Raw genomic sequence first — 12,489 nt, forward strand, 5'->3', positions numbered from 1 at the left:
ATAACAGCAAAATCAGGAAATGCGTAAGAGTGACCGAGCCAAACACGCAAATGCCTCACAACTAAGCGTGTGACAGCAATTCACAGCACACACGCAAGATAGACCCAATAACCACCTAAACACTGCTTCCCCAGTCATCTTCTGACCTCCAGGGCAACACCTCTCCTTCAGAAACTCGTCCACTCAATTTTACAAACACATTGACTCTGAATTGAGGTAAGAGAGACCAAAGGGATAGGTCCCATTTGGTGTGAGTTGGTACAATTCCATGGACTCCACTGGAGATACACAGCTCTGCAGCAGGCAGCAAACTGGATCAGTGTGTTCCATGAAAAGAATTTGCACTTTGTTGCCTGGATGTTGATCTTTCTTTAACATACAATGTCAGTTTAGGTATGTATTTACCCAAGTTTTTCCATGCTGTCTTGCTCCTCTGTATCTCAAAGATAATTCACAAGAGTTGCTCAAATGATAAAAAAGACAGCTACTGACATTTTTAAATATTTTTAAAATGTAGCAGTAAGGACAAGCCAAATAGTTTTTTGCAATACTATTTCTAATAGTAGTTTTTAGGTCATGTGAATTTCTATTTGCACACAGACTTAATCACATTGCTGCACATTTTGCTTTCTAGAACTCAGGGTAATTGGCACCACAAGGCAACCCTTTTCAATGTAATACCTTGTGCTGGGCCACCATACTGCAAGACCACAGAGTTGATAACTCACCTACCAGGAGCTGACAGACTACACTGAAAATTGGAGGGGAAAAAAAAAAGAAGGAAGGAAAGAAAGAGCGGGAGGGAGACAGAGAAATACATTTTTAAAGATAACCTGGAGGCAAATATAATATTTATACTTATTTATCCTCACAGCACAATCATAAGCCCCAAAACATGTCTAATGAGGTGGAATTGCAAAATGGCCATGAGTCCTACTTACTTGGCTTCTCAGTGGTCTCTTTGCAGCCACATGGATCTATATTTTTCAACTATGTGACTGCTGCAGGCAAAACTCCTATAAGTAAGAGTGAGAGTCACAGCAAGTCCTTAACTCTCAGTGGTATTCATCCACAAAAATGCCAACCTAGGAAAAATGAGAAGACAAACCAAAAAAATTGCAGGGGCAATTAAACACTGCAGACAAATGTACTTAACACTTGCTTCATATTTGCAGGGTATCCTCTGTTCAAATGAACTTTCATTCACAGCTTGCTTCAACTCTTTGACTGGTCTCAACTCTTCAAGCCTTCCTAAAGAATGAGAAATATGAAAAAAATCACAGAATCATGAAGGTTGGAAAATACTTCCAAGATCAAGTCCAACCTTTGACCAATCTCCACCTGGTCACCCAGACCAGAGCACTGAGTTCCTTGAACACCTCCAGGGATGGGGATTCTACCACCTCCTGGGCAGCCCCTTCCAATGCCTGACCATTCTTTCAGTGACAAAATTCTTCCTGATTCCAACCTGAACCTCCTCTGGTGCAGTTTGAGACCATTTCCTCTTGTCCTGTCGCTCGTTCCCTGGGAGCAGAGCCCAATTCCCCCCCGACTCCACCCTTCTATCAGGGAGTTGTAGAGAGCAAGAAGGTCCACCTTGAGCCTCCTTTTCTCCAGGCTGAGCCCTCCCAGCTCCCTCAACCTCTCCTGGGGCTCCAGACTCTTCCCCAGCTCCGTTCCCTTCTCTGGACACATTCTAGCCCCTCAATGTCTCTTGTGCTGTGAAGGGCCCAGAACCAGACACAGCATTCAAGTGGCCTCACCCAAGCCCAGCACAGAGGGACAGTCACTGCCCTAGGCCTGCTGCCACACAATTTTTGATTCGAGCCAGGTGCCATTGGCCTTCTTGGCCACCTGGGCACATACTGGCTCACATTCAGCCACTGTCAACCATGGTTTCCAGAAGATCACTCCAGATTCCTAATGTGCTGAAAACATTTCCTTTTGTTTAAGTGTCCTGATCCATAATCATAGCATAGAGGGGGTTGGAAAGGACCTTTAAAGTTCGTCAAGTCCAACCCCTTCTGCAATGAGTAGGGTCCTCTTGAAATGGATCATGTTGCTCAGAGCCCCAGCCTGATCTCTGCCAACCCATCCAACTTGGCCTTGAATGTTTTCAGGGATGGAAACAGTCTTACCTATTGTTAAATGAGGTTCAGACATGTTTTAAGCTTGGTAATTCAGATACCCCATGCATAGGTACCACCCAGCTGATCACGGGATGGCTACAAATGTGTATTTCCAAAACAAACTTTCAAATGAGAAAGCAGAGTCAAAAAAAAAAGGGAGAGCAACTTTCAGGATACTGTAATATGACCATAGTAATAAATCATTTACACTCCCAAACCCCTACACTTTGCAGGCTGAAATTAGAAACATGAAGGAAAAAATTAAACCCACAGCTAGAGAAGTTATTGACAGTTTTAGCTGTGACTGTTTGAGTATCGTCAGAAGTGACTATCAAGTCTGATCCTGCCATGACATCTGAGAAGTCCCAAGAGACAACAGTTCTGACAAACTGTCAGAGCCATGAATACTCTCAATTCTAGCTGAGGTACCCCAGGTGTTAAGCACCAGTGCATGCAACAGCAGCACTGATCTCCATCTCTGCACTAAAGGGTTTATGAGACTTATTTTCCTCGTTGCATTGCAATCTTTGTTGTAGGTTCAAGTATATTAAAAAAAAAGAGATTAATACCTACTAAAGGCTGTAGAAGACAGCATGAAGCTACTTTTTAAACTATTATATGAATGATCCATTCACATTTACTTGGAACAGACAGCTTGAGATGATAGAAATAGATCCCCAAGAGGTATCATGTCATAATGCTGCACACTGAAAAGTTCCATCTAATCTCCATTCATGCTGGGGTCACAATTAGATTTTGCAATGAGTAAGCTTAATATCTTTTACACTTTCTCTGACATTGTAGATTTCTCTCTCTTTCCCACCCAATTTATCAGCGTTTTTTAAAAGACAGGAAGAATAATTTTATCCTTTCTCTTTGGAAAGCAACAGAAACATCCTCCTTCTCTTTGACCACCATGTTTTGAATATTTATGTAAGTAAACAATAAAGACAACAGAGAACTTACATCATTTGGATACAGAGCTGATTTGGCATTGGCTTGAATTCCTGTGAGGTACAAGATGACATGCTGTGTAATGTAAGAGCCTGGAACTGGGTGCTGTTTTATAATGTTTATAATTAAAGAAATACTTAAGCATTTCATGGGATATGTCAAATCAGCCTTTTACATTTATTTTTGATCTCCAGTAGAAAACAGAGTACTACAAGTCTGGAGCCAAGAATTAAGCTTAATCTGCCTGATTCATTCACTGTGTCTTTCACTTCTAAGACATAATTTCAAATCTAGCCTAGAGCAAATTGACAGAAAATCTTTGTGATCTGAGTCATGGGAAAGGTCACAGTTAAAGAATTTCCTAAGCTTTAGTCTGATTTGAACCACAGTAGCCCATCATGTGGAATAAGTAACAGTCACAACACCTACAGTCATGAAATCTCTCACTACCCGTGCTCTTCCTATGCAATGTAATGACACTGACTGGGTCCCTAAAAATCTTCTAATGAAGAAAAACCATGCAGCTTCCCTGCAGACAGAAGCCTGCCTGTTTCCAGATGCCTTCCCTGCTGCCCATGAGGACGGACAGCTTGGCAGCGTGGGATCCTGCTGGGTTTGGGAGGCCCTTGTGTACCTAACTTGTGACATTGCCACCTGTGTCAGGGGAGCTGACCTTTTCAAGCCAGAAGGGCTGGCAACTCTGACACAGGTTCCGTCTCCTCAGTGCACAGTCAGTGACAGTCACTTGACCCTCCTTAGCAGTGAGCGAATGCCCCGTCTGCAGGCAGAGAACACCACCAAGCTTGTCTGCCTTATGGATTCCTCCCCTGCACACACAGAGCCATCCATCTTCGTCTGCGTGCCTCACAAACAGTCAGATTTATATACCTGGGGGGGCTGTAAGGAGCTTATTTATTATTTGTTTTCATTTAATGATCTCTGTCATTCTCCCCTAGGAATCCCCACATGCACTATGCAAATCCTATGAAGCCCCTGGCAACAGTGCAAATGCCGTGAGCAGCAATAGCTGGTACATCAGCACTTCGAGAGCAACTCACCTCCTGAACTGAGTCCTTCTCTGCACTGCCCCCAGCCACCTTCGTTTGCTGATGGTGTCATTCCCCTCCCTGACAGTCTTCTCTAGGATCCAGAGAGGGTTTGCTCCAGGTTTCTCTACCCCTCACCAGTAGTTCCCAAATGGTAGTCTCTGACCGCCCACCCGTCTCCACAGAATGCTGAGAGCTCACAAGGTCACACCAGGAAAAGAGCAACAACTCAAACATTTCTAGCAACTATCTTTAATTTTGGCAATAACTTTGACTGGATGATATGGGCTATGTATGATCAAATATCTGAGGCAAGATGGGCAAGATGAAGCAAGAAGTTGTCAACAAATCACAATTAACCCCTTTGACAAAAGAGCATCCACAATATGGAGAAAAGTGTGAGAACTGACAAAAATTCATTCTAACCACAGCATTGCAGAAACTTAGGGGCAGTGAATTGACCCTGGGACTTGGAAATGTGTGTTTCTTTGCAATGACTTCTATAACTTTTGCCAGTACACTTACCCTTTCTAAATCACATTTGCGTATGCGTGATAAAAATCATGAGTCACTGTTAAAACGAGGGAGGTCTGAATTACAAACAAAACCATGATCACAGTAAGAATCACTGCTTTTGTTAGGGAAAAAATTTGATGCTTCTCATAACCCCTTGTCACAAGATTCATACTGTCCAGAGTATGACAGCCTTGCTAACAAGTCAATGCATTATTTTGAAAATATATATTTAATTTCAACTTATCCTTCATTATGCTTATGCCTGTCTCCTTTTAGCTCTCTGCATTGCTGCTTTGCTATTCTAGTCCACATGATCTACACTTTGATTAATTAATTTATTCTGATTATTTAACTCCTTTTTAATTTTTCCATATTCTTCTTCCTTGATTTTTCTTCATTTATCTCCCTGTCAGTCTTTTCTTTGCATCTCCTTCTATCTGCTCTCAAGAAATGTTTTTTATTTTCATCTCTACTTCTTCCATTTATTAACTTCATGTATGGAAAAATATACACTAATACCTCCAGGGAAAATAATCCACAATACAGACTCTCAGCGAGGGAGAGCAGATCCAAAGAAGCTGCAGTGCTGCAAGAGATCTAGCAGAGACAGCAAACTGAAGATTAGATATGGTTTTGCAAGATGATACAGCTACAAAAATGGCTAATGAAATCTTGTCATCATATGCAGAGGCATCACCTTGTGTTACAGACCAGAGAAATTTAAATCCAGCCTTGTAGGGATTTCTTATTAGCTCACAGGGAATACTGCATTAGGGTGCATGTGATGTGCTGCCTTAGCAATGTGCAGTCTACAGAAATACCTGGAGAGACAGATATTGCCAATATTCACTGCAGAACTGACAACAACCTCACAGAAATCCAAACAGGATCAACAGAAAAACAAGAAGAAGCTGAAAGGACGATTGCAAAAAAAAGATGGAAAATTGTTGAATAGCACTCACCTTGGTCAGGAAGGTGTTACAGAGCTCACAAAAAAATGGTAGATATAGAACATATCTGATTATCAAGGAGGAAGAAATGCTTTTTCACAGCATGCACAAAAAAATAAAGTGAAAACAGGATAAATTAGGTTAAGCTTAATGAAAAACTTGAGGCTTTTGGAAGAGTCAGGTGAGAGGCTTGTAAGAGCCATCAGTTGGGACTTCAAAGGTAAGAAAGAGATTTTATTTTTTTTTTAATTGTCCCCAACCATGTGCTGAGGTGTTACACTTCAAGCGTTTCTATTAGAAACAGTAACTTTTCATTTAACTTACACCCAGATATTAGAACCTCCTTCTAAAATATATCAGTCAACAAGCGCCTCATTTCAGTGACCTTCTTCCAGATTCACTCACAGAAATTAACACTGGATAAAAACATGGATATTCCCTCCCTTCAGCTTCAATGTTGTTTGAGATGCACATTCAACCTTGGAGCATAATGAGCTTTAGCTGCTACTTGACCATGCTGTAAATCAGTGTTAATAAAAAGATACTATAAATAATTAACAGTAATAATGTTGTTGGGCCAAGGCCTTTTATCAGACAGTTGAAGAAACATTAATGAACCATGATATATTTCACTAAGGTTAACTTGAAGCTAAAAATGCTACCCTAGTGCATGGAATAATAAGCATGAGAATGACCACCAGACAGTTTGCTAATATATAACAACAATATTCTTACTTGATAAACTACAACTTCAGAAAAGGTTGGTTCATAGGAGCAAGCTTTAAAAAATATTGGAAGCATTCATTTAAGTTGATTCATGCTGATATGCATTTATATATTTTTTTTCTATTCTTTCTTTCTTTACCCAGGAAAATGATTTTTCTTCCACAGCATTGGAAATGTCTCCTCAAATTGTCACATGAAGTTAGAATTGCTCCTGAGCCAAATGATCCTGCATGTAACTGCAAAACATCATCTCCCTCAGGTAACTCCAGGAATGTGGCTTTCTCTTTTTAAGTGTTCAGAGATGAGCTTTGCCCCTGGAGCTGAACACAAAGCCAGTGTTGAGCATATGCTGTCCTACCCATATGCACATGTAGCTTGATATTAACATGATCCATACCCACAGTGATAACACTACACAAAAACCTCTGAGTCTAAATATAGAAGCGATGCTGGAACAAGATCTGCGCATCTCCCTCTGCATGTAGCTTTAGTAAGAGACCCCTCTCCCTGGCTGTGGAAGCAATACTGGCAATGAACTGGATTCAGTGGTGCTATTAACCCCCTACTATGAAAATGCAATATGAAAACATTCTTAAGTGTTTTGAAAAAAACACACTGAGCTAATAATTTTTAAAAAATGAAATATAAGAAGTAAAATTTTATAAATGTGAAAAGCCAATGCTCCAATAGCATTGGTAGTTCATTTGCATTTCTCATCTGTAATATTGACTACTCAAGCTTTATCTCATTAAACGAGCAGTCTGATGCCTTTCAGTTCATGTTAAATTTATTTACGAAAGTATACAAGACAGGCTTGGTAGTCAGAACAAGAAGCCATGGTTACCTGGGCTGCTCTGTGAAACCATTGAATACTGGACCTTTCTAAAAAATCCAAAAAAACCAGAACACCAAAAAAACACATTTCAAGTACTGAAAAAAAATAATTTCTTCATAATACAATCGCAGAGGAGGAGGAGGAGTAAGAGCAATCAGGTTTCCAACACGGACATTAATCACAAATGCCATCTCTAATTGATTTGGCATGAGTGGACCAGTGCAGTTCAGCAACACTGCTCCAGTTCCTGGCATTTAATGGCCCTGTATTCATGCCCTAGTCCTGCACATAAGGACTTGGGGCCAACCTAAAAGGTCAGAAATTCTTACTGCATTTCAGGAGGGGCTTTACTCACCTCTTCACACTACAGCCTATTTGCTTTAATAAGAAGTTAAACACCTGCTATAATGCAGGTATGGCTGTTCAGTGTCCAAGAATAGGTAAAATGTGATTTAATGAAGTTTATCTGCTGGGCATTTTCAAAGCAAAGGATTTCTGCTAAGCTTTTCACAGCAGCTGTGAAAGGGAAGCTTTCGGATTGCTTCTCCCTCACATTCTTTCCACAGTAAGACTCCAAGTGCAGAACAGAAAGCATTATTGTTGCAACATTTGCAAACAGTTTCCAAAGCATCCTCCAGAAACAAGGTCTTTTTTTTCCCATTATCCTGCCAGTAAACCAACAGAAAAGCCCACATAGAGCAAGCAGGAGGAAGAGCTCATGGCAGAACAGTCGTCCACACTCAGGTGTACCTGGGTTCCTCCTGACAACTTGGCACCACTTCATATGAACATTGACTAGGGACACCAGCTCCTGTCCAGGAGTGGAGGCAAATCTTCCCCCACCTTTCATTCTTGTTCATACATTCCCATCAATATTATTTGTTCCAAATTAGTCCACAGCTAAAGAACAACTTAACAAAGGAACAACACACCAAGTATCAGATTTTGCACTTCCTAATCCTTATTCTGATTCCCATTATGTGCAATAAGAGCGTATACATTCCCTATTTGATGTAAACATAATTCGCCTACAGTTTGCACAAAGGAGAGATAGAAGATCCAGATTTCATTCCAGATTTTGCTACACTATTGGGCAAAGTACTGTATGTCTCAAAGAGTCCACCCTACAACAGGACTCTAAACTAGCAACGGTAAAAGTTGAAGTTGTGTTTTGAGATCCCTGAATGACCAATGCTGGGGGGGGGGGGAAGTGCACCACTGCATGGTAAAAAAAGACAGCCATATGGACACAGGAATGTCATTTTTATAACTGAGAAAAAGCAAGAAAAGATAATTCTGTTACTTCTCTTGAATGTTTACAAGATGTTTGTTTCCAAACTTCATGTGGGAAGGTCACAGCTACCCCAACAGGCTTGCCTTTCCCTGAACTAAGTTTTAGAAAGTAGGTGGGTTCAAAGATCACTTTTTAAATTTAGGTGGGGAATATTTCCAAGTTCATCTTCTGAATCTATGAAACACCCTTAAAGTCACTTTCCTGGTACTCAAAACCTTTGTTAAGTCTGCCCTCTTGTAATTACTGGGCAGCCACTGCCTCAGGATAAATCTAATAGACTTTTTGGCATTGTCATATTAAAATTTACCTATCAACTCACTGCAGAGCTTTAGCTCTCCCTAAATACGTACTTGGAAGAGAATTTATGACTGTGAATCACATTTTGCAAAATGATTAAAGTTACCAAACATCCATAAAAAGTTGCAGTTGCAGATACAATTTTTTTGAAAGTCTGCTTAATTTATGAGAGGTGGAAGGTTTATTGTCATTTAGAGTCCACAGTGATGCAGCAATTTAGCATTTTGCTGAAGCTGTACACAGCTGCTGCCTCATTTATGAATTTTACATGTTTTTAAATTGCCATGTTTGTAACTGGGGGCATCTGCATGCTGGGAAGGGTGGAGGAAAACAGACTCTCCTTTTTGTTCTCTGCCCTACTGTTAAAATGTGGAGCAGGTCATGTTCCTCCTAACAAGGCTTTGAATCCTGCAGTGAGCTTCAACACTTACTCTAAAGACAGAACATGCCTCTCTCTTGTCCTGTCACCAGGCATCACAAGAGGAGCCTGGCCCCATCTTCTTCACATCCTCCCTGTAGGTACTCATACATTAATAAGATGCCCCCCAGCATGTGCATCTTAACAAAGTCTCTGCAATGTCATCAGGGGAAAGGTAAAAGTCTCACAGTTCACTTGTGCCTACTGCCTGGTGTGAACTGGCTACCGTGTAAAACATCAGGCAACGAGCACATCTTCACACATGTAGACATGTACACATCAAAAGCTAAGCTCTTCCAGTCCCAGCTTTGGACTCTGCATGCAGGTCAGTTCCTTCCCTACTGTGAGGCAAATTCACCCTGACTCTTCAACAAATTTGGACAGAGACCTGGAGAGTTTCAATGAAATAGCAATAAAAGCTGCCAATGCTGTGTTAAAAAAAACAATGACAATTGAAATTGAGTCAGTGTAAACACTGAACATGGAAAATGGACAAATATCTGTTTGGAAAATATTTTTTCATTATCTATTGCTTTAGAAGGTTTATTTCCATTTGCAAACTGAGCCATGAGAGTCTAGATCACCATCCACATCCTTCCAGCTGCTCTTCATACAGTTTGCAGCTTGTTAACAATTGAGGTTCTGACAAGCATCAGCACTGCCATATCCTCATCAGAACCAAACACTGAGATTTCCAAGGTCACACTAGTGCAATGCACAGCTCTCCATGCTAAGAGGTGTGCAATGGAGTACAGAGATGCCTCAACTATTTGCCTATCCTGCTGTCATCAATAATTCCTTTATTTTGTGTTAGTTCATTTTTTCATTTTACCAAGATAGAAATTTAGATTTATCTCTGTAAAAAAATCCAGTGTCTCCCCTTTGAGCCTTATAATTTTCCAGCTTAATTGAATTTTACATTGTGTTTATGATGTAATTAAAAAAATTCTGACAAAAACAAACCAAAAACGGAAAAAAAAAACAAACCACAAAACAAAACAAAAACCCAATCAAACAATTAAATTAAAAAAACCCTCAAAAAGTTCTTTTCATTACTTCTGAATTTCTTTTGCAACAGGCAGTCTTTTATCTATGGAGAAGGCTGAAGTTCCTGTCAATTGTAATAAAATCCAAATGCTTCTTAATAGTTGGAGTGAAGTCAAAAGGAGCCACAACAATTAGGAATTACAGATTAGCAGCAGTAATCACGGACTAATTGAAACAATAACCTATTAACTGGTGTTCTGGCAGCCCTTGCAGACACAGGAAGCTATAAGTAACCAAAGCCGGCATTACTACGCATATAGACTTGGCCTTAGAGAGATCCTTCCATTGCCAGGAAGAGACCTCATACTTCCCCTTTCTGTGAGAAACTAAATGCCAGTGATTAGCATTTTGTATAAGTTTCACAATCAGGGGAACATTTCATGTGAAATAACTACAAATTAGCTATGCAAAAAAACCCCACAAAACCGCTTTGCTCTACAGCTGTAACAAACATAGAGATGTAAATTCTTGCTCTGTAAACAAATTATTTTGTTGTCCAAGTTTGTTTCCAGATAGGTAGATATTGTATCATTAAGATATGGCACGTTTAAGTAATTAAATCAATATTAACAGAGTGAGCATGAACATGTCAGCTTCAGCAAAGCAGCTACAGGGAGTGCTTGCAAAGGTCACCCCTTCTGAGGATGCCCAACAGTGCCAGTGCTTTCCAGTTTCCAGCACAGGGTGATTTATTCTATGAGGGACACAGGTGCCATTGTGGAGTGTCCCCTGCAATGCAGGAAACATTTCTGTCACTCAACAGAAACCAAGCATCTGCCTGTCTTTCATTCTCCACAAAAGGACAAGGCAGATGTTTGATGAATACATATGGCCAGTGCCCCAAGCTGTGTCATCAGTCCATACCCAAAGAATTCACTGCACCTGTGTGAAATATGGGACCTGATCACTAATGCAGCTGATAGTAAAACAAGAAGAAAGACCTTGCAGAATTTAATCCTTCAAAAATAAACAAGCCTTAGAAACCAAAGACAGGGGAAATTGCCAACATTTACCTCAATAACTCTAGAAAGGGACTGAGCAGTAGCACGAGCTGTCCTGCAGACTATCTGTGTCAGAGCTGACAGTCTTGCAGCCTAAATCTCTAGACTAGAGCAGCATATGATGCAAATGTTGTACATCATAAAAATCAATGGTTCTTTTGCTAAGTGGTCAATATTTATTTAACTTTAGCATTGTTTAATTCAATGCATCAATTACAGATAGTGTAATGTCTATTTGGTCCCAAGCTACTGTTTCTGTTTGTCGTTACCTCATCCGTTTGATATCGCTCATGTCTTTAAATCTCTGCTCTTTTGTCCCCTTGCATAACTCAAGGACAGGAGTAATTGACATGAAACTTTTAAAAATTAATTTCACCGCATATGCCACTAACAGAGAGTGCAAGTCCTCAGAATCATTTATAACCTCATGGTGATTGGCCCTGACAAAACAATACCTTAAAAACTCACGAAAGTAAATTATGGCCAAGGCAAATGGCTGGATCCGAGCTGAGCCCAAGTCTTGGAGCCCAGCCAGGCAAAAACAAAGTAATGTGCTTTTGATATTAATAACAGAGATGATATTGATCCACAAGCCAGTGTCACTTCTATGCTCAGGCAAGGAGATTGCTTCAGGCATTTAGCCCACTGAAAGCCACTTTCCATGTAGGCCATTTAATTCTGGGAGTCTTTAATTACATGTAATGGAACCCAGTTAAAGGGCTAGATACCTATTTACTCATCTTGGATATGGGCTGTGATTCAGGAAGCTGTCAAAAAGGTATATAACTCAATTCTTAGATTTCAAAATGCACCCATCTTTTTGTATGTTTATTTTATCTGTTTATTTCTTTGGCTCAGAGCCTGCTGGGAATTTGTAGGTACATGGATTCAAATTATAGGATGATATTTTTCCACACAATAAAAGCAACATCTTAGGAGAGTCAACATTTCATACTAAAACCCAGGATGCACTAGGAAAGACACAGTACATACCTAGAGCTTGAAAATACCCTTTGGCCCTTGTCCTTTTGCACACACCTGAAAATGCACTTATTATGCTCAAAGAAAAGTAATCAGATTTACATAAATAAATTACTTGCCTTAAATCTACTAGAAGACGTTGCCCCTTAAATTTTTTCCCCAGAGAAGGATACTGAGGAGTGCCAGGGATTGCTCATATTCTTGCTATATCCTTATCTGCTCAAAGTTCAGAATTTTCTATTGCTGAGGTAAGGGGAATGGAGCACATATGGGACTGCATCAAGGGAAAACCTGG

Source organism: Manacus vitellinus, unplaced genomic scaffold, assembly GCF_001715985.3.
Source record: "Manacus vitellinus isolate BGI_N305 unplaced genomic scaffold, ASM171598v3 scaffold_52_pilon, whole genome shotgun sequence".
Taxonomy (NCBI): domain Eukaryota; kingdom Metazoa; phylum Chordata; class Aves; order Passeriformes; family Pipridae; genus Manacus; species Manacus vitellinus.